Here is a 23145-nt window from a genome sequence, read left to right as displayed (position 1 = left end):
GTGACCTTACCCTGCTGAATAAACGCTGACTCTGTACGGTTACCCAGTGAGTGACCCTTACCCTGCTGAATAAACACTGACCCTGTACACAGTTACACAGTGAGTGACCCTTACCCTGCTGAATAAACACTGACTCTGTACGGTTACCCAGTGAGTGACCCTTACCCTGCTGAATAACCCTGACTCTGTACGGTTACACAGTGAGTGACCCTTACCCTGCTGAATAAACCCTGACTCTGTACGGTTACACAGTGAGTGACCCTTACCCTGCTGAATAAACACTGACTCTGTTCGGTTACACAGTGAGTGACCCTTACCCTGCTGAATAAACACTGACTCTGTACGGTTACACAGTGAGTGACCCTTACTCTGCTGAATAAACACTGACTCTGTACGGTTACACAGTGAGTGACCCTTACCCTGCTGAATAAACCCTGACTCTGTACGGTTACACAGTGAGTGACCCTTACCCTGCTGAATAAACCCTGACTCTGTACGGTTACACAGTGAGTGACCCTTACCCTGCTGAATAAACACTGACTCTGTACAGTTACACAGTGAGTGACCCTTACCCTGCTGAATAAACACTGACTCTGTACGGTTACCCAGTGAGTGACCCTTACCCTGCTGAATAAACCCTGACTCTGTACGGTTACACAGTGAGTGACCCTTACCCTGCTGAATAAACCCTGACTCCGTACGGTTACACAGTGAGTGACCCTTACCCTGCTGAATAAACACTGACTCTGTACGGTTACACAGTGAGTGACCCTTACCCTGCTGAATAAACACTGACTCTGTACAGTTACACAGTGAGTGACCCATACCCTGCTGAATAAACCCTGACTCTGTACGGTTACACAGTGAGTGACCCTTACCCTGCTGAATAAACCCTGACTCTGTACGGTTACACAGTGACCCTTACCCTGCTGAATAAACACTGACTCTGTACGGTTACACAGTGAGTGACCCTTGCCCTGCTGAATAAACCCTGACTCTGTACGGTTACACAGTGAGTGACCCTTACCCTGCTGAATAAACGCTGACTCTGTACGGTTACACAGTGAGTGACCCTTACCCTGCTGAATAAACACTGACTCTGTACGGTTACGTTTTACACTTTATATTTGTATATATTGTTATACTTTCTGACTCAGTCTGTGGGTGTACCTACGAGAGACCTACTCTTGGGAAAATAAGGCAGGGCAGGTGACTCAGATGTCAGTGGTTGGGGGGGGCACTTTGGGGCCAGTGACCCTAATTCCATAAGATTTACAATAATGACGGGAAAGGATAGACCAGATCGACAAGTTGATGTTCTAAGTTGGAGAAAGGCCGATTTTGGCGGGTTTTAGGCAAGAACTTTCGAAAGCTGATGTTCGCAGTTAAAGGGGAGGCTGGAAAATGGGAAGCCTTCAGAAATAAGATAACGAGAATCCAGAGAAAGTATATTCCTGTCAGGGTGAAAGGGAAGGCTGGGCGACTGAAGAAATTGAGGGTTTGGTTGAGAAAAAGAAGGAAGCATATGTCAGGTATTAGACAGGATAGATCGAGTGAATCTAGGAGGTTAAACAGTGAGTGACCCTTAACCTGCTGAATGATTTGGATGTGATCAGAAGAGGTACAGTCAGTAAGTTTGCAGGTGACCCCAGAATTGGAGGGTGGAGTGAACAGCGAAGAGGGTTACCTCAGATTACAACAGGATCTGGACCAGATGGGCCAATGGGCTGAGAAGTGGCAGATGGAGTTTAATTCAGATAAATGCGAGGGGCTGCATTTTGGGAAAGCAAATCTTAGCAGGATTTATACACTTAATGGGAAGGTCCTGGGGGAGTGTTGCTGAACACAGAGACCTTGGAGTGCAGGTTCATAGCTCCTTGAAAGTGGAGTCTCAGGTCGATAGGATAGTGAAGGAGGCGTTGGGTACGCTTCCCTTCATTGGTCAGAGTATTGAGTACAGGAGTTGGGGAGGTCATGTTGTGGCTGGACAGGACATTGGTTAGGGGGCCCCTGTTGGAATATTGTGTTCAATCCCGGTCTCCCTGCTCCAGGAAGGATGTTGTGGAAGGGGTTCGGAGAAGATTGACGAGGATGTTGGAGGGTTTGAGCTCCAGGGAGAGGCTGGGACAGGCTGGGGGCTGTTTTCCCTGGAGCGTCGGAGGCTGAGGGGTGACCTTATAGAGGTTTATAACATCACGAGGGGGGTGGGAGGTAAATAGACAAGGTCTTTTCCCCCCTCCGGGGTGGGGGGAGTCCAGAACTAGAGGGGGGTAGGTTTAGGGTGAGAGGGGACCCGAGGGGTAACTTTGTCCCCCCAGAGGGTGGTGCGTGTGTGGGAGGAGCTGCCAGAGGAAGTGGTGGGGGCTGGTACAATGACAGCATTTAAAAGGCACCTGGATGGGGGACAGGAACAGGAAGGGTTTAGAGGGAGATGGGGCCGAGTGCTGGGGAATGGGGGGACTGGATTAGGTTAGGGGTGTCTGGGTCAGCACGGACGGGACGGGCCGAAGGGTCTGTGTCTGAGCTGTACATCTGTGTGACAGTATATTTTATAAGTTTTATATAACGTACATTAAAAAAATAATATTTTTATTATATACATTTTTATATGGTAATAATATGGTAAAAAGTATATACTTATTTACTTTGAACATTAATACTTTCATATCGAGCGTTGGATATTTTAATATGATTTTTACATTTAACATTTTAATATTTTTATAGTTGAAACTTTAAATATTTTCATACCTTTTAACATTTATATTTTTAACATGTTAACCTTTTTGTATGTTTATCTTTAAACATTTTAATATTTTTATATATTTAACATTTTCATACTTTTAATTTTTAACATTTTTATATTTTTAATTTTCAAAAATATCTTTGTACATTTTTATATTAACATTTTACATATTTTTATGTTATTTAATTTTAATATTTTATATTAATTTTTGTAAATTTTATGAATTTTTATAAATTTATTTTCATAAATTTTATATATTTTAAAATAAATTTTATATGAATTTTCACAAATGTTATGTATTTTTATAAATTTTCTGTAAATTTTCATAAATTTTATATATTTTTAAATTTTACATGAATTTTCATAAATTTTGTATTTTCATAAATTTTACTAATTTTTATAAATTTTATATGAATTTTATAACTTTGACATACTTTTTAAATACATTTTATATGAACTTTCATTTGATCACAAAATGTATATACGTTTTAATAAAAATTTTAAATAAATTTTATGAATTTTCATAGATTTTATATATTTTTTATAAATGTTCATAAATATGAATTTTATATAATGTTTATATACTGTTTGTATAATGTATATAATGTATATATAATATTTATATCATGTTTATGTATATATACTTTGTTTATATAAATTTTATATAGTGTATATCTATTGTATATCTAATGTATATTTAACACATATATTGTATATTTAACATATATAATGTATATAACGTATATATAATATTTATATCATGTTTATATAATGTATATATACTTTGTTTATATAAATTTTATATACCGTATATCTATCATATATAATGTATATTCTGAATGTATACCGTATATATGGTATATCTAACATATATACTGTATATCTAACATATATAACGTGTATATACAATGTATATCTAACACATATAACGTATATCTAACATATATAATGTATATTCTGATTATATACTGTATATCTAACATATATACTGTGTATTTAACGTATATCACACCCTATACGGTGTTTATCTATTTTTATTAAAACCTGATATTGGGGCAGGACCCGCAGCAGGAAACAGGCCACAGCCTCGTCGCAGTGAAAGGTCCCCCCGTGGGTCCCGATCCGAACTCGAGGCCGAGGCTTCAGCCCAGGACTAGGCCCCGAGCCCGAGAGACACCGACCTCCCGCCGCCGCCGCCATCGCCCGGAACCTTCGCACGTGGGGGAGCATTTAGAGCGACGGACACCACGTGGGGGGGGGGGCGGGACGGGCCGGGGACGGACCACCCGGAACTTCCGGTCTCTCTCCCCCCGGCCCATTCACCTCCAGCTGCGGGCAGGGCGGCCATCTTTGATGTTGGCGACGCCGGTTTGACAGTGGGCGGCCATCTTTGATGTTGGCGACGCCGGTTTGACGGTGGGCGGCCATCTTTGATGTTGGCGGCGCCGGTTTGACAGTGGGCGGCCATCTTTGATGTTGGCGATGCCGGTCGACGGTGGGCGGCCATCTTTGATGTTGGCGATGCCAGTTTGACGGAGGGCGGCCATCTTTGATGCTGGAGGTCTCCCATCCCCAGCGGTGGGTCGGCCATCTTTGATGCTGGCGCGTTCCTGCCTCTGTCAGTATATGACAGGCGTGTCGGCCATCTTTGGTACTGGCGGTAGTTGTATTCATTCATGTCTCCAGATTCAGACAATATCCCCAGACACACCTCACCCTCTCTGTCCCTCAGTGTGTCCCTGTCCCTCAGTGTGTCCCTGTCCCTGTCTCTCTCTGTCCCTCAGTGTGTCCCTATCCCTCAGTGTGTCTCTGTTGCTCTCTCTCTCTGTCCCTCAGTGTGTCCCTGTCCCTGTGTCTCTCTGTCCCTGTCTCTCTCTATCCCTCAGTGTGGCCCTGTCCCTGTCCCTGAGTGTGTCCCTGTCTCTCTCTGTCCCTCAGTGTGTCCCTGTCCCTGTCTCTCTCTGTCCCTCAGTGTGGCCCTGTCCCTGTGTCTCTCTGTCCCTCAGTGTGGCCCTGTCCCTGTGTCTCTCTGTCCCTCAGTGTGTCCCTGTGTCTCTCTGTCCCTCAGTGTGGCCCTGTCCCTGTGTCTCTCTGTCCCTCAGTGTGTCCCTGTCCCTCTCTGTCCCTCAGTGTGTCCCTGTCCCTGAGTGTGTCCCTGTCCCTCAGTGTGTCCGTGTCCCTGTGTCTCTCTGTCCCTCAGTGTGTCCCTGTCCCTGTCTCTCTCTGTCCCTGAGTGTGTCCCTGTCCCTCTCTGTGTCCCTGTCCCTCTCTGTCCCTCAGTGTGTCCCTGTCCCTGAGTGTGTCCCTGTCCCTCAGTGTGTCCGTGTCCCTGTGTCTCTCTGTCCCTCAGTGTGTCCGTGTCCCTGTGTCTCTCTGTCCCTCAGTGTGTCCCTGTCCCTGTGTCTCTCTGTCCCTCAGTGTGTCCCTGTCCCTGTCCCTGAGTGTGTCCCTGTCCCTCAGTGTGTCCGTGTCCCCCTCTGTCCCTCAGTGTGTCCGTGTCCCTCTCTGTCCCTGTCCCTGTGTCTCTCTGTCCCTCAGTGTGTCCCTGTCCCTGTGTCTCTCTGTCCCTGAGTGTGTCCCTGTCCCTCAGTGTGTCCGTGTCCCTCTCTGTCCCTGTGTGTCCCTGTCCCTGTGTCTCTCTGTCCCTCAGTGTGTCCCTGTCCCTGTGTCTCTCTGTCCCTGAGTGTCCCCCTGTCCGTCTCTCTCTCTCTGTCCCTCAGTGTCTCTCTGTCCCTGTCTCTCTCTCTGTCCCTCAGTGTGTCCGTGTCCCCCTCTCTCTCTGTCCCTCAGTGTGTCCGTGTCCCCCTCTCTCTCTGTCCCTCAGTGTGTCCCTGTCTCTCTCTGTCCCTCAGTGTGTCCCTGTCCCTCTCTGTCCCTCAGTGTGTCCCTGTCCCTCTCTGTCCCTGAGTGTGTCCCTGTCCCTCTCTGTGTCCCTGTCCCTCTCTGTCCCTCAGTGTGTCCCTGTCCCTGTGTCTCTCTCTGTCCCTCAGTGTGTCCGTGTCCCTCTCTCTCTCTGTCCCTCAGTGTGTTCCTGTCCCTGTGTCTCTCTCATCCCTCAGTGTGTCCCTGTCCCTGTCTCTCTCTGTCCCTCAGTGTGTCCCTATCCCTGTCCCTCAGTGTGTCTCTGTTGCTCTCTCTCTCTATCCCTCAGTGTGTCCCTATCCATGTCTCCCTGTTCCTCAGTGTGTCCCTGTCCCTCTGTGTCCCTCAGTGCGTCTGTGTCTCTGTCTCAGAGTGTGTCCCTGTCCCAGTGTGTGTCCGTGTCCCGATCTCAGTGTGTGTCTGTGTCCCTGTCTCAGTGTGTGTCCCTGTCCCTATCTCAGTGTGTGTCCCTGTCCCAGTGTGTGTGTCTGTGTCCCTGTCTCAGTGTGTGTCTGTGTCCCTGTCTCAGTGTGTGTCCCTGTCCCTGTCTCAGTATGTCCCTGTGTCCCTATCTCAGTGTGTGTCCCTGTGTCCCTATCTCAGTGTGTGTCCGTGTCCCTGTCTCAGTGTGTGTCCCTGTCTCAGTGTGTGTCTGTGTCCCTATCTCAGTGTGTGTCTGTGTCCCTATCTCAGTGTGTGTCCCTATCTCAGTGTGTCCCCGTGTCCCTGTCTCAGTGTGTGTCCCTGTCCCTATCTCAGTGTGTGTCCCTGTCCCTGTCTCAGTGTGTGTCCCTGTCCCTGTCTCAGTGTGTGTCCGTGTCCCTGTCTCAGTGTGTGTCCCTGTCCCTATCTCAGTGTGTGTCCCTATCTCAGTGTGTGTCCGTGTCCCTGTCTCAGTGTGTCCCTGTCCCTGTCTCAGTGTGTGTCCCTGTCCCTGTCTCAGTGTGTGTCCCTGTCCCTGTCTCAGTGTGTGTCCCTGTCCCTGTCTCAGTGTGTGTCCCTGTCCCTATCTCAGTGTGTGTCCCTATCTCAGTGTGTGTCCGTGTCCCTGTCTCAGTGTGTGTCCGTGTCCCTGTCTCAGTGTGTGTCCCTGTCCCTATCTCAGTATGTGTCCCTGTCCCTATCTCAGTATGTGTCCCTGTCCCTATCTCAGTATGTGTCCCTGTCCCTGTCTCAGTGTGTGTCCCTGTCCCTGTCTCAGTGTGTCTCCCTGTCCCTGTCTCAGTGTGTCTCCCTGTCCCTGTCTCAGTGTGTGTCCCTGTCCCTATCTCAGTGTGTGTCTGTGTCCCTGTCTCAGTGTGTGTCCCAATCTCAGTGTGTGTCCGTGTCCCTGTCCCTGTCTCAGTGTGTGTCCCTGTCCCTGTCTCAGTGTGTGTCCCTGTCCCTGTCTCAGTGTGTGTCCCTGTCCCTATCTCAGTGTGTGTCCCGGTCTCAGTGTGTGTCCGTGTCCCTGTCTCAGTGTGTGTCCGTGTCCCTGTCTCAGTGTGTGTCCCTGTCCCTATCTCAGTATGTGTCCCTGTCCCTATCTCAGTATGTGTCCCTGTCCCTATCTCAGTATGTGTCCCTGTCCCTGTCTCAGTGTGTGTCCCTGTCCCTGTCTCAGTGTGTCTCCCTGTCCCTGTCTCAGTGTGTCTCCCTGTCCCTGTCTCAGTGTGTGTCCCTGTCCCGGTCTCAGTGTGTGTCCGTGTCCCTGTCTCAGTGTGTGTCCCTGTCCCTATCTCAGTGTGTGTCCCTGTCCCTGTCCCTGTCTCAGTGTGTGTCCGTGTCCCTGTCTCAGTGTGTGTCCCTGTCCCTGTCTCAGTGTGTGTCCGTGTCCCTGTCTCAGTGTGTGTCCGTGTCCCTGTCTCAGTGTGTGTCCCTGTCCCTGTCTCAGTGTGTGTCCCTGTCCCTGTCTCAGTGTGTGTCCGTGTCCCTGTCTCAGTGTGTGTCCGTGTCCCTGTCTCAGTGTGTGTCCCTGTCCCTATCTCAGTGTGTGTCCCTGTCCCTATCTCAGTGTGTGTCCCTGTCTCAGTGTGTGTCTGTGTCCCTGTCTCAGTATGTGTCTGTGTCCCTGTCTCAGTATGTGTCTGTGTCCCTGTCTCAGTGTGTGTCCCAATCTCAGTGTGTGTCCGTGTCCCTGTCCCTGTCTCAGTGTGTGTCCCTGTCCCTGTCTCAGTGTGTGTCCCTGTCCCTATCTCAGTGTGTGTCCGTGTCCCTGTCTCAGTGTGTGTCCCTGTCCCAGTGTGTGTCCCTGTCCCTATCTCAGTGTGTGTCCCTATCTCAGTGTGTGTCCCTGTGTCCCTATCTCAGTGTGTGTCCCTGTGTCCCTATCTCAGTGTGTGTCCCTATCTCAGTGTGTGTCCCTGTCCCTATCTCAGTGTGTGTCCCTGTCCCTGTCTCAGTGTGTGTCCCTGTCCCTATCTCAGTGTGTGTCCGTGTCCCTATCTCAGTGTGTGTCCCTGTCCCTGTCTCAGTGTGTGTCCCTGTCCCTGTCTCAGTGTGTGTCCCTGTCCCTGTCCCTATCTCAGTATGTGTCTGTGTCCCTATCTCAGTGTGTGTCCCTGTCTCAGTGTGTGTCCCTGTCCCTGTCTCAGTGTGTGTCCCTATCTCAGTATGTGTCCCTGTCCCTATCTCAGTGTGTGTCCCTGTCCCTGTCTCAGTGTGTGTCCGTGTCCCTATCTCAGTGTGTGTCCCTGTCCCTATCTCAGTGTGTGTCCCTGTCTCAGTGTGTGTCCCTGTCCCTATCTCAGTGTGTGTCCCTGTCCCTGTCCCTGTCTCAGTGTGTGTCCCTATCTCAGTGTGTGTCCCTGTCCCTGTCCCTGTCTCAGTGTGTGTCCCTATCTCAGTGTGTGTCCCTGTCCCTGTCTCAGTGTGTCCCCCTGTCCCTGTCTCAGTGTGTGTCCCTATCTCAGTGTGTGTCCCTGTCCCTGTCTCAGTGTGTGTCCCTGTCCCTGTCTCAGTGTGTGTCCCTGTCCCTGTCTCAGTGTGTGTCCCTGTCCCTATCTCAGTGTGTGTCCCTGTCCCTATCTCAGTGTGTGTCTGTGTCCCTATCTCAGTATGTGTCCCTGTCCCTATCTCAGTGTGTGTCCCTGTCTCAGTGTGTGTCCGTGTCCCTGTCTCAGTGTGTGTCCCTGTCCCTATCTCAGTGTGTGTCCCTGTCCCTATCTCAGTGTGTGTCCCTGTCCCTGTCTCAGTGTGTGTCCCTGTCCCTGTCCCTGTCTCAGTGTGTGTCCCTATCTCAGTATGTGTCCCTGTCCCTATCTCAGTGTGTGTCCCTGTCTCAGTGTGTGTCCGTGTCCCTGTCTCAGTGTGTGTCCCTGTCCCTGTCTCAGTGTGTGTCCCTATCTCAGTATGTGTCCCTGTCCCTATCTCAGTGTGTGTCCCTGTCTCAGTGTGTGTCCGTGTCCCTGTCTCAGTGTGTGTCCCTGTCCCTATCTCAGTGTGTGTCCCTGTCCCTATCTCAGTGTGTGTCCCTGTCCCTATCTCAGTGTGTGTCCCTGTCCCTGTCTCAGTGTGTGTCCCTGTCCCTGTCTCAGTGTGTGTCCCTGTCTCAGTGTGTGTCCCTGTCTCTATCTCAGTATGTGTCCCTGTCCCTATCTCAGTGTGTGTCCCTGTCCCTGTCCCAGTGTGTGTCCGTGTCCCTATCTCAGTGTGTGTCCGTGTCCCTATCTCAGTATGTGTCCCTGTCTCAGTGTGTGTCCGTGTCCCTGTCTCAGTGTGTGTCCGTGTCCCTATCTCAGTGTGTGTCCCTGTCCCTATCTCAGTGTGTGTCCCTGTCCCTGTCTCAGTGTGTGTCCCTGTCCCTGTCTCAGTGTGTGTCCCTGTCTCAGTGTGTGTCCCTGTCTCTATCTCAGTATGTGTCCCTGTCCCTATCTCAGTGTGTGTCCCTGTCCCTGTCCCAGTGTGTGTCCGAGTCCCTATCTCAGTGTGTGTCCGTGTCCCTATCTCAGTATGTGTCCCTGTCTCAGTGTGTGTCCGTGTCCCTGTCTCAGTGTGTGTCCGTGTCCCTGTCTCAGTGTGTGTCCGTGTCCCTATCTCAGTGTGTGTCCCTGTCCCTGTCTCAGTGTGTCCCCCTGTCCCTGTCTCAGTGTGTGTCTGTCTGTGTCCCTGTCTCAGTGTGTGTCCGTGTCCCTGTCTCAGTGTGTGTCCGTGTCCCTGTCTCAGTGTGTGTCCCTGTCCCTGTCTCAGTGTGTGTCCCTGTCCCTGTCTCAGTGTGTGTCCCTGTCCCTATCTCAGTGTGTGTGTGTGTCCCTGTGTCAGTGTGTGTGTGTGTGTGTGTCCCTGTGTCAGTGTGTGTCCGTGTCTGTGTGTGTGTGTGTGTCCCTGTGTCTGTGTCAGTGTGTGTGTGTGTGTCCCTGTGTCTGAGTGTGTGTGTGTGTCCCTGTCTCAGTGTGTGTGTCCCTGTGTCTGTGTGTGTGTGTGTGTCCCTGTCTCAGTGTGTGTGTCCCTGTCTCAGTGTGTGTGTGTCCCTGTGTCAGTGTGTGTCCCTGTCCCAGTGTGTGTCCCTGTCCCTGTCTGTGTGTGTCCCTGTGTCTGTGTGTGTGTGTGTCCCTGTGTGTGTGTGTATGTGTGTGTGTGTGTGTGTGTGTGTGTGTCCCTGTCTCAGTGTGTGTGTCCCTGTGTCTGTCTGTGTGTCCCTGTGTCTGTGTGTGTGTGTCCCTCTGTCTGTGTGTGTGTGTCCCTGTGTCTGTGTGTGTGTGTGTCCCTGTGTGTGTGTGTGTGTGTGTGTCCCTGTCTCAGTGTGTCTGTCTGTGTGTCCCTGTGTCTGTGTGTGCGTGTGTGTGTCCCTGTCTGTGTGTGTGTGCATGTGTGTGTCCCTGTGTGTGTGTGTGTGTGTGTGTGTGTGTCCCTGTCTCAGTGTGTGTGTCCCTGTGTCTGTCTGTGTGTCCCTGTGTGTGTGTGTGTGTGTGTGTGTGTGTGTCCCTGTCCCTGTGTCAGTGTGTGCCCCTCTCTGTCCTTGTGCACGTCTCCACTTCACAGATTCCCCACAGTGTGGAAACTGACCATTCAGCCCATCCCGTCCATACTGACTCTCCAAAGAGCATCCCATCTATCCCTGTCACCCTGCGCTTCCTGTGGTCAATCCCCCTGAACCCCCTGCCGTGTGGGGGGAGGCTGTGGGAGTAAACCAGAGGGAACCCACGCAGACACGGGGGGGGGGGGGCGGAGAGAATGTACAGACTGCACACAGACAGACAGCTGCCCGAGGGTGGGATCGAACCCGGCTCCCTGGCTCCGTGAGGCAGCAGAGCTGACCCCTGTTTGTCAGTATCCCTTTCTCCGCCCCTCTGTGTGTGTAACGGTCTCCAGACATGTGCCTTTCTTTGAGTGAGACCGTGGGGGGGCGGGGGGTAAGGTTCTCATTTTCTGTCTTTGTGGGTGACCCGGGGTCAGGAATCGACAAATAAACTTCTCACGTATGTTACAGAGGCAGACCAAGGGGTTAGACAGGGGGGCTGGAGTGTTGTGGGGTGTCACCTAGAGGGATACGCATCAGAGAGAGAGAGAGAGAGACAGTGAGAGAGAGAGAGACGAGAGAGTTTGAGAGACAGCGAGAGAGAGTGTGAGGGACAGCGAAAGTGTGAGAGAGACAGCGAGAGTGAGATACTGCGAGAGACAGTGAGTGTGAGAGACAGTGAGAGAGAGACAGCGAGAGAGAGCAAGACAGTGAGATATTGAGAGTGAGAAATAGCGAAAGAGAGAGAGACAGAGAGAGAGAGACAGCAAGAGAGTGAGACAGCAAGAGTGAGAGAGTGTGAGAGACAGTGAGAGAGTGTGAGAGAGTGTGAGAGAGTGTGAGAGAGTGAGAGAGAGTGAGAGAGAGAGAGAGAGTGAGAGAGAGTGTGAGAGAGTGTGAGAGAGTGTGAGAGACAGTGAGAGAGTGTGAGAGAGAGTGAGAGAGTGTGAGAGAGTGTGAGAGAGTGTGAGAGACAGTGAGAGAGTGAGAGTGAGAGAGTGTGAGAGACAGTGAGAGAGTGAGAGTGAGAGAGAGTGAGAGAGAGTGTGAGAGAGTGTGAGAGAGTGAGAGAGTGTGAGAGAGTGTGAGAGAGTGTGAGAGAGTGTGAGAGAGAGTGAGAGAGAGTGAGAGAGAGTGAGAGAGAGTGAGAGAGAGTGTGAGAGTGTGAGAGAGTGTGAGAGACAGTGAGAGACAGTGAGCGAGAGTGTGAGAGACAGTGAGAGAGTGTGAGAGAGTGTGAGAGACAGTGAGAGACAGTGAGCGAGAGAGAGTGTGAGAGACAGTGAGAGAGTGTGAGAGAGAGTGAGAGAGTGTGAGAGAGTGTGAGAGACAGTGAGCGAGAGACAGTGAGAGAGTGTGAGAGAGAGTGAGTGTGAGAGACAGTGAGCGAGAGAGAGTGTGAGAGTGAGAGACAGTGAGCGAGAGACAGTGAGAGAGTGTGAGAGAGAGTGAGTGTGAGAGACAGTGAGCGAGAGAGAGTGTGAGAGTGAGAGAGAGTGTGAGAGAGTGTGAGAGAGTGTGAGTGTGAGAGACAGTGAGCGAGAGAGAGTGTGAGAGTGAGAGAGAGTGAGAGAGAGTGAGAGAGAGTGAGAGAGAGTGTGAGAGAGTGTGAGAGAGTGTGAGAGAGTGTGAGAGAGTGTGAGAGAGTGTGAGAGAGTGTGAGAGAGTGTGAGAGAGTGTGAGAGAGTGTGAGAGAGTGTGAGAGAGTGTGAGAGAGTGTGAGAGACAGTGAGAGACAGTGAGAGACAGTGAGCGAGAGAGAGTGTGAGAGACAGTGAGAGAGTGTGAGAGAGAGTGAGTGTGAGAGACAGTGAGCGAGAGAGAGTGTGAGAGTGAGAGAGAGTGAGAGAGAGTGAGAGAGAGTGAGAGAGAGTGTGAGAGAGTGTGAGAGAGTGTGAGAGAGTGTGAGAGAGTGTGAGAGAGTGTGAGAGACAGTGAGAGACAGTGAGAGACAGTGAGAGACAGTGAGAGACAGTGAGAGACAGTGAGAGAGTGAGAGAGAGTGAGAGAGAGTGAGAGAGAGTGAGAGAGAGTGAGAGAGAGTGAGAGAGAGTGAGAGAGAGTGTGAGAGAGTGTGAGAGAGTGTGAGAGAGTGTGAGAGAGTGTGAGAGAGTGTGAGAGAGTGTGAGAGAGTGTGAGAGAGTGTGAGAGAGTGTGAGAGAGTGAGAGACAGTGAGCGAGAGAGAGTGTGAGAGAGAGTGAGAGAGTGTGAGAGTGAGAGAGAGTGTGAGAGACAGTGAGCGAGAGAGAGTGTGAGAGAGTGTGAGAGAGTGTGAGAGAGTGTGAGAGAGTGTGAGAGAGTGTGAGAGACAGTGAGAGACAGTGAGAGACAGTGAGAGACAGTGAGAGACAGTGAGAGAGTGAGAGAGACAGTGAGAGAGTGTGAGAGAGTGAGAGAGTGTGAGAGAGTGTGAGAGAGTGTGAGAGAGTGTGAGAGAGTGTGAGAGAGTGTGAGAGAGTGTGAGAGAGTGTGAGAGAGTGTGAGAGACAGTGAGAGACAGTGAGAGACAGTGAGAGACAGTGAGAGACAGTGAGAGACAGTGAGAGACAGTGAGAGACAGTGAGAGACAGTGAGAGAGTGAGAGAGTGTGAGAGAGAGTGAGAGAGAGTGAGAGAGAGTGAGACAGACAGTGAGAGAGTGTGAGAGACAGTGAGCGAGAGAGAGCTGAAGTGATTTCGAAGACCTGTCCCAGGGTTGACTAGTTTCAAAACTTCACAGATTTCACACAAGCGATAAGAATTGTACAGTGTAATTATAATGGAGCCTGAATGACAATCGGGACAGACTCAGGGAAACACCCAACAGAGGGTCAACACTGAGAGGACCAGCTGAAAGATTACACCCACCCTGTAACAGGTTCAAACCTGGTCACATTCCTCACAGTACACCAACGTTACAGCCCACTATGTGCTCAGAATAATGACACAGCCTGTTACACACTCACACTAACCAGGTTACACACTCACACTAACCAGGTTACACACTGTTACACACTCACAGTAACCAGGTTACACACTGTTACACACTCACTCTAACCAGGTTACACACAGTTACACGCTCACGGTAACCAGGTTACACACTGTTACACACTCACTCTAACCAGGTTACACACGATTACACGCTCACTCTAACCAGGTTACACACAGTTACACGCTCACGGTAACCAGGTTACACACTGTTACATGCTCATACTAACCAGGTTACACACGGTTACACACTAACAGTAACCAGGTTACACACTGTTACACACTCATACTAACCAGGTTACACACGACTACACGCACATGGTAACCAGGTTACACACGGTTACACGCTCACGGTAACCAGGTTACACACGGTTACACCCACAAGGTAACCAGGTTACACACTGTTACACTCATACTAACCAGGTTACACATGATTACACGCACACAGTAACCAGGTTACACACTGTTACACACTCACGGTAACCAGGTTACACACTGTTACACGCTCATACTAACCAGGTTACACGCACACGGTAACCAGGTTACACACTGTTACACACTCTTACTAACCAGGTTACACACGATTACACGCACACGGTAACCAGGGTACACACTGTTACACACTCACGGTAACCAGGTTACACACTGTTACACGCTCATACTAACCAGGTTACACACTGTTACACGCTCACGGTAACCAGGTTACACACGGTTACACGAACACGGTAACCACGTTACACATGGTTACACGCTCACGGTAACCAGGTTACAACCACAAGGTAACCAGGTTACACACGGTTACACGAACACGGTAACCAGGTTACACACTGTTACACATTCATACTAACCAGGTTACACACGATTACACGCACATGGTAACCAGGTTACACACTGTTACACGCTCATACTAACCAGATTACACACGGTTACACGCACACGGTAACCAGGTTACACACTGTTACACGCTCACGGTAACCAGGTTACACACTGTTACACGCTCATACTAACCAGGTTACACACGATTACATGCACACGGTAACCAGGTTACACACTGTTACGCGCTCATACTAACCAGGTTACACACGATTACACACTCACTCTAACCAGGTTACACATGGTTACACGCACACGGTAACCAGGTTACATGCTGTTACACGCTCACTCTAACCAGGTTACACACTGTTACACGCACACGGTAACCAGGTTACACAGTTACACGCTCACACTAACCAGGTTATACACGGTTACACGCACACAGTAACCAGGTTACACACTGTTACACGCTCACACTAACCAGGTTACACACGATTACACGCACACGGTAACCAGGTTACACACTGTTACACGCTCACTCTAACAAGGTTACACACTGTTACACGCTCACTCTAACCAGGTTACACACAGTTACACGCTCACACTAACCAGGTTACACACCGTAACCAGGTTACACACTGTTACACGCACACGGTAACCAGGTTACACACGCTTACACTAACCAGTTTACACACTGTTACACGCACACGGTAACCAGGTTACACACTGTTACACGCTCACACTAACCAGGTTACACACTGTTACACTATAATTGTAACCAGGTTACACACTGTTACACGCTCACTCTAACCAGGTTACACACTGTTACACGCACACGGTAACCAGGTTACACACTGTTACACGCTCACTCTAACCAGGTTACACATGGTTACACGCACACGGTAACCAGGTTACACACTGTTACACACTCACTCTCACCAGGTTACACACTGTTACACGCACACGGTAACCAGGTTACACACAGTTACACGCTCACACTAACCAGGTTACACACTGTTACACGCTCACTCTAACCAGTTTACACATGGTTACACACTCACGGTAACCAGGTTACACACGGTTACAGGCTCACTCTAACCAGGTTACACACTGTTACACTCACACGGTAACCAAGTTACATACTGTTACACGCTCACTCTAACCAGTTTACACACTGTTACACTATAACTGTAACCAGGTTACACACTGTTACAGGCTCACTCTAACCAGGTTACACACTGTTACACGCACATGGTAACCAGGTTACACACTCACTCTAACAAGGTTACACACTGTTACATGCACACGGTAACCAGGTTACACACGGTTACACGCGCACACTAACCAGGTTACACACTGTTACACGCACACGGTAACCAGGTTACACACGCTTACACGCTCACTCTAACCAGTTTACCCACGGTTACACGCACACGGTAACCAGGTTACACACTGTTACACACTCACTCTAACCAGGTTACACACTGTTACACGCACACGGTAACCAGGTTACACACGGTTACACGCTCACACTAACCAGGTTACACACTGTTATACGCACACGGTAACCAGGTTACACACTGTTACACACTCACTCTAACCAGGTTACACATGGTTACACACACACGGTAACCAGGTTACATGCTGTTAATCGCTCACTCTAACCAGGTTACACACGGTCACACGCACACGGTAACCAGGATACACACTGTTACACGCACACGGTAACCAGGTTACACGCTGTTACACGCTCACTCTAACCAGGTTACACACTGTTACACGCACACGGTAACCAGGATACACACTGTTTCACGCTCTCACTAACCAGGTTACACACTGTTACACACTCATGGTAACCAGGTTACACACTCTCACTAAACAAGTTACACACGGTCACACGCACACGGTAACCAGGTTACACACTGTTACATGCTCAGACTAACCAGGTTACACACAGTCACACGCACACGGTAACCAGGTTACACACTGTTACACGTTCACTCTAACCAGGTTACACACGGTTACACGCACACGGTAACCAGGTTACACACTGTTACACGCTCTCTCTAACCAGGTTACATACTGTTACATGCTCACACTAACCAGGTTACAGACTGTTACACACTCACGGTAACCCCGGGTTACACACTGTTCCACACTCACACTAACCAGGTTACACACTGTTACACACTCACGGTAACCCCGGGTTACAGATGGACAGGTGCTCGGTGTATGACGAGGTTACACACTGTTCCACACTCACGGTAACCAGGTTACACACTGTTCCACACTCACGGTAACCCCGGGTTACAGATGGACAGGTACTCGGTGTATGACGAGGTTACACACTGTTCCACACTCACACTAACCAGGTTACACACTGTTCCACACTCACACTAACCAGGTTACACACTGTTCCACACTCACGGTAACCCCAGGTTACAGATGGACAGGTACTCAGTGTATGACGAGGTTACACACTGTTCCACACTCACACTAACCAGGTTACACACTGTTCCACACTCACGGTAACCCCGGGTTACAGATGGACAGGTACTCGGTGTATGACGAGGTTACACACTGTTCCACACTCACACTAACCAGGTTACACACTGTTCCACACTCACACTAACCAGGTTACACACTGTTCCACACTCACGGTAACCCCAGGTTACAGATGGACAGGTACTCGGTGTATGACGAGGTTACACACTGTTCCACACTCACACTAACCAGGTTACACACTGTTCCACACTCACGGTAACCAGGTTACACACTATTCCACACTCACGGTAACCCCGGGTTACAGATGGACAGGTGCTCGGTGTATGACAAGGTTACACACTGTTCCACACTCACACTAACCAGGTTACACACTGTTCCACACTCACACTAACCAGGTTACACACTGTTCCACACTCACGGTAACCCCGGGTTACAGATGGACAGGTACTCGGTGTATGACGAGGTTACACACTGTTCCACACTCACACTAACCAGGTTACACACTGTTCCACACTCACGGTAACCAGGTTACACACTGTTCCACACTCACACTAACCAGGTTACACACTCACGGTAACCCTCGGTTACAGATAGACAGGTAATCGGTGTATGACGAGGTTACACGCTGTTATAACAAATGTCCATCGATGTTCCAGTTAATCCTGACCCATAGGTGTTGAGACCAGGCTGTGTGTCTGACAGGAGGTCACAGGGCAGTGGGGTATGGAACAATACTTAGGCCTTGGAGACCCCTGACTGTGAGGAGTTCATCGCTGCCATGTGCTGGATCCTCTGGTTCAGCATTTCGATGACTGCTGCAGAGAGAACAAACCATATTCAATCTCCCGTTCCCTCACTCACCCGGGGCGTCACCCCCAAATCTCCCGTTCCCTCACTCACCCGGGGGGTCACCCCCAAATCTCCCGCTCCCTCACTCACCCGGGGCGTCACCCCCAAATCTCCCGTTCCCTTACCCACCCGGGGCGTCACCCCCAAATCACAGGGTCCCTCACTCACCCGGGGCGTCACCCCCAAATCTCCCGCTCCCTCGCTCACCCGGGGCGTCACCCCCAAATCTCCCGCTCCCTCGCTCACCCGGGGCGTCACCCCCAAATCTCCCGCTCCCTCGCTCACCCGGGGCGTCACCCCCAAATCTCCCGCTCCCTCACTCACCCGGGGGGTCACGCCCAAATCTCCCGTTCCCTCACTCACCCGGGGCGTCACCCCCAAATCTCCCGCTCCCTCGCTCACCCGGGGGGTCACCCCCAAATCTCCCGCTCCCTCACTCACCCGGGGCGTCACCCCCAAATCTCCCGCTCCCTCACCCACCCGGGGGGTCACCCCCAAATCTCCCATTCCCTCACTCACCCGGGGCGTCACCCCCAAATCTCCCGCTCCCTCACTCACCGGGGGCGTCACCCCCAAATCTCCCGTTCCCTCACTCACCCGGGGGGTCACCCCCAAATCTCCCGTTCCCTCACTCACCCGGGGCGTCACCCCCAAATCTCCCGCTCCCTCGCTCACCCGGGGCGTCACCCCCAAATCTCTCGTTCCATCACCACCCGGGGCGTCACCCCCAAATCACAGGCTCCCTCACTCACCCGGGGCGTCACCCCCAAATCTCCCGTTCCCTCACTCACCCGGGGCGTCACCCCCAAATCTCCCGTTCCCTCACTCACCCGGGGCGTCACCCCCAAATCTCCCGCTCCCTCACTCACCCGGGGCGTCACCCCCAAATCACAGGCTCCCTCACTCACCCGGGGCGTCACCCCCAAATCTCCCGTTCCCTCACTCACCCGGGGCGTCACCCCCGAATCTCCCACTCCCTCACCCACCCGGGGCGTCACCCCCAAATCTCCCGCTCCCTCACTCACCCGGGGCGTCACCCCCAAATCTCCCGTTCCCTCACCCACCCGGGGCGTCACCCCCAAATCACAGGCTCCCTCACTCACCCGGGGCGTCACCCCCAAATCTCCCGTTCCCTCACTCACCCGGGGCGTCACCCCCAAATCTCCCGTTCCCTCACTCACCCGGGGCGTCACCCCCAAATCTCCCGCTCCCTCACTCACCCGGGGCGTCACCCCCAAATCTCCCGTTCCCTCACTCACCCGGGGCGTCACCCCCAAATCTCCCGTTCCCTCACTCACCCGGGGCGTCACCCCCAAATCTCCCGCTCCCTCACTCACCCGGGGCGTCACCCCCAAATCTCCCGCTCCCTCACTCACCCGGGGCGTCACCCCCAAATCACAGGCTCCCTCACTCACCCGGGGCGTCACCCCCAAATCTCCCGCTCCCTCACTCACCCGGGGCGTCACCGCCAAATCTCCCGCTCCCTCACTCACCCGGGGCGTCACCCCCCAAATCTCCCGTTCCCTCACCCACCCGGGGCGTCACCCCCAAATCACAGGCTCCCTCGCTCACCCGGGGCGTCACCCCCAAATCACAGGCTCCCTCACTCACCCGGGGCGTCACCCCCAAATCTCCCGCTCCCTCACTCACCCGGGGCGTCACCCCCAAATCTCCCGCTCCCTCACTCACCGGGGGCGTCACCCCCAAATCTCCCGCTCCCTCACTCACCCGGGGGGTCACCCCCAAATCTCCCGCTCCCTCACTCACCCGGGTCGTCACCCCCAAATCTCCCGCTCCCTCACTCACCCGGGGCGTCACCCCCAAATCTCCCGTTCCCTCAGTCACCCGGGGCGTCACCCCCGAATCTCCTGCTCCCTCACTCACCCGGGGCGTCACCCCCAAATCACAGGCTCCCTCACTCACCCGGGGAGTCACCCCCAAATCTCCCGCTCCCTCACTCACCCGGGTCGTCACCCCCAAATCTCCCGCTCCCTCACTCACCCGGGGCGTCACCCCCAAATCTCCCGTTCCCTCACTCACCCGGGGGCGTCACCCCCGAATCTCCCGCTCCCTCACTCACCCGGGGCGTCACCCCCAAATCTCCCGCTCCCTCACTCACCCGGGGCGTCACCCCCAAATCACAGGCTCCCTCACTCACCCGGGTCGTCACCCCCCAAATCTCCCGCTCCCTCACTCACTCCGGGGCGTCACCCCCAAATCTCCCGTTCCCTCACTCACCCGGGGCGTCACCCCCAAATCTCCCGTTCCCTCACTCACCCGGGGCGTCACCCCCAAATCTCCCGTTCCCTCACCCACCCGGGGCGTCACCCCCAAATCTCCCCGTTCCCTCAGTCACCCGGGGCGTCACCCCCGAATCTCCTGCTCCCTCACTCACCCGGGGCGTCACCCCCAAATCACAGGCTCCCTCACTCACCCGGGGAGTCACCCCCAAATCTCCCGCTCCCTCACTCACCCGGGTCGTCACCCCCAAATCTCCCGCTCCCTCACTCACCCGGGGCGTCACCCCCCAAATCTCCCGTTCCCTCACTCACCCGGGGCGTCACCCCCGAATCTCCCGCTCCCTCACTCACCCGGGGCGTCACCCCCAAATCTCCCGCTCCCTCACTCACCCGGGGCGTCACCCCCAAATCACAGGCTCCCTCACTCACCCGGGTCGTCACCCCCAAATCTCCCGCTCCCTCACTCACCCGGGCGTCACCCCCAAATCTCCCGCTCCCTCACTCACCCGGGGCGTCACCCCCAAATCTCCCGCTCCCTCACTCACCCGGGGCGTCACCGCCAAATCTCCCGCTCCCTCACTCACCGGGGCGTCACCCCCAAATCTCCCGTTCCCTCACCACCGGGGCGTCACCCCCAAATCACAGGCTCCTCGCTCACCCGGGGCGTCACCCCCAAATCACAGGCTCCCTCACTCACCCGGGGCGTCACCCCCAAATCTCCCGCTCCCTCACTCACCCGGGGCGTCACCCCCAAATCTCCCGCTCCCTCACTCACCGGGGGCGTCACCCCCAAATCTCCCGCTCCCTCACTCACCCGGGGGGTCACCCCCAAATCTCCCGCTCCCTCACTCACCCGGGTCGTCACCCCCAAATCTCCCGCTCCCTCACTCACCCGGGGCGTCACCCCCAAATCTCCCGTTCCCTCAGTCACCCGGGGCGTCACCCCCGAATCTCCTGCTCCCTCACTCACCCGGGGCGTCACCCCCAAATCACAGGCTCCCTCACTCACCCGGGGAGTCACCCCCAAATCTCCCGCTCCCTCACTCACCCGGGTCGTCACCCCCAAATCTCCCGCTCCCTCACTCACCCGGGGCGTCACCCCCAAATCTCCCGTTCCCTCACTCACCCGGGGCGTCACCCCCGAATCTCCCGCTCCCTCACTCACCCGGGGCGTCACCCCAAATCTCCCGCTCCCTCACTCACCCGGGGCGTCACCCCCAAATCACAGGCTCCCTCACTCACCCGGGTCGTCACCCCCAAATCTCCCGCTCCCTCACTCACCCGGGGCGTCACCCCCAAATCTCCCGTTCCCTCACTCACCCGGGGCGTCACCCCCAAATCTCCCGTTCCCTCACTCACCCGGGGCGTCACCCCCAAATCTCCCCGCTCCCTCACTCACCCGGGGCGTCACCCCCAAATCACAGGCTCCCTCACTCACCCGGGGCGTCACCCCCAAATCTCCCGTTCCCTCACTCACCCGGGGCGTCACCCCCGAATCTCCCACTCCCTCACCCACCCGGGGCGTCACCCCCAAATCTCCCGCTCCCTCACTCACCCGGGGCGTCACCCCCAAATCTCCCGTTCCCTCACCCACCCGGGGCGTCACCCCCAAATCACAGGCTCCCTCACTCACCCGGGGCGTCACCCCCAAATCTCCCGTTCCCTCACTCACCCGGGGCGTCACCCCCAAATCTCCCGTTCCCTCACTCACCCGGGGCGTCACCCCCAAATCTCCCGCTCCCTCACTCACCCGGGGCGTCACCCCCAAATCTCCCGTTCCCTCACTCACCCGGGGCGTCACCCCCAAATCTCCCGTTCCCTCACTCACCCGGGGCGTCACCCCCAAATCTCCCGCTCCCTCACTCACCCGGGGCGTCACCCCCAAATCTCCCGCTCCCTCACTCACCCGGGGCGTCACCCCCAAATCACAGGCTCCCTCACTCACCCGGGGCGTCACCCCCAAATCTCCCGCTCCCGCACTCACCCCGGGGCGTCACCCCCAAATCTCCCGCTCCCTCACTCACCCGGGGCGTCACCCCCAAATCTCCCGTTCCCTCACCCACCCGGGGCGTCACCCCCAAATCACAGGCTCCCTCGCTCACCCGGGGCGTCACCCCCAAATCACAGGCTCCCTCACTCACCCGGGGCGTCACCCCCAAATCACAGGCTCCCTCACTCACCCGGGGAGTCACCCCCAAATCTCCCGCTCCCTCACTCACCCGGGGCGTCACCCCCAAATCTCCCGCTCCCTCACCCACCCGGGGCGTCACCCCCAAATCTCCCGCTCCCTCACTCACCCGGGGCGTCACCCCCAAATCTCCCGCTCCCTCACTCACCCGGGGCGTCACCCCCAAATCTCCCGCTCCCTCACTCACCGGGGGCGTCACCCCCAAATCTCCCGCTCCCTCACTCACCCGGGGGGTCACCCCCAAATCTCCCGCTCCCTCACTCACCCGGGTCGTCACCCCCAAATCTCCCGCTCCCTCACTCACCCGGGGCGTCACCCCCAAATCTCCCGTTCCCTCAGTCACCCGGGGCGTCACCCCCGAATCTCCTGCTCCCTCACTCACCCGGGGCGTCACCCCCAAATCACAGGCTCCCTCACTCACCCGGGGGAGTCACCCCCAAATCTCCCGCTCCCCTCACTCACCCGGGTCGTCACCCCCAAATCTCCCGCTCCCTCACTCACCCGGGGCGTCACCCGCCAAATCTCCCGTTCCCTCACTCACCCGGGGCGTCACCCCCGAATCTCCCGCTCCCCTCACTCACCCGGGGCGTCACCCCCAAATCTCCCACTCCCTCACTCACCCGGGGCGTCACCCCCAAATCTCCCGCTCCCTCACTCACCCGGGGCGTCACCCCCAAATCACAGGCTCCCTCACCCACCCGGGGCGTCACCCCCAAATCACAGGCTCCCTCACTCACCCGGGGCGTCACCCCCAAATCACAGGCTCCCTCACTCACCCGGGGCGTCACCCCCAAATCTCCCGCTCCCTCACTCACCTGGGGCGTCACCCCCAAATCTCCCGTTCTCTCACTCACCCGGGGCGTCACCCCCAAATCTCCCGCTCCCTCACTCACCCGGGGCGTCACCCCCAAATCTCCCGCTCCCTCACTCACCCGGGGCGTCACCCCCAAATCTCCCGTTCCCTCACTCACCCGGGGCGTCACCCCCAAATCTCCCGCTCCCTCACTCACCCGGGGCGTCACCCCCAAATCTCCCGCTCCCT

This window comes from Chiloscyllium punctatum, unplaced genomic scaffold, assembly GCF_047496795.1.
Source record: "Chiloscyllium punctatum isolate Juve2018m unplaced genomic scaffold, sChiPun1.3 scaffold_268, whole genome shotgun sequence".
NCBI classification, from domain to species: Eukaryota; Metazoa; Chordata; class Chondrichthyes; order Orectolobiformes; family Hemiscylliidae; genus Chiloscyllium; species Chiloscyllium punctatum.
The sequence above is the reverse complement of the archived record's forward strand: the minus strand, read 5'-3'. Positions refer to the sequence as shown.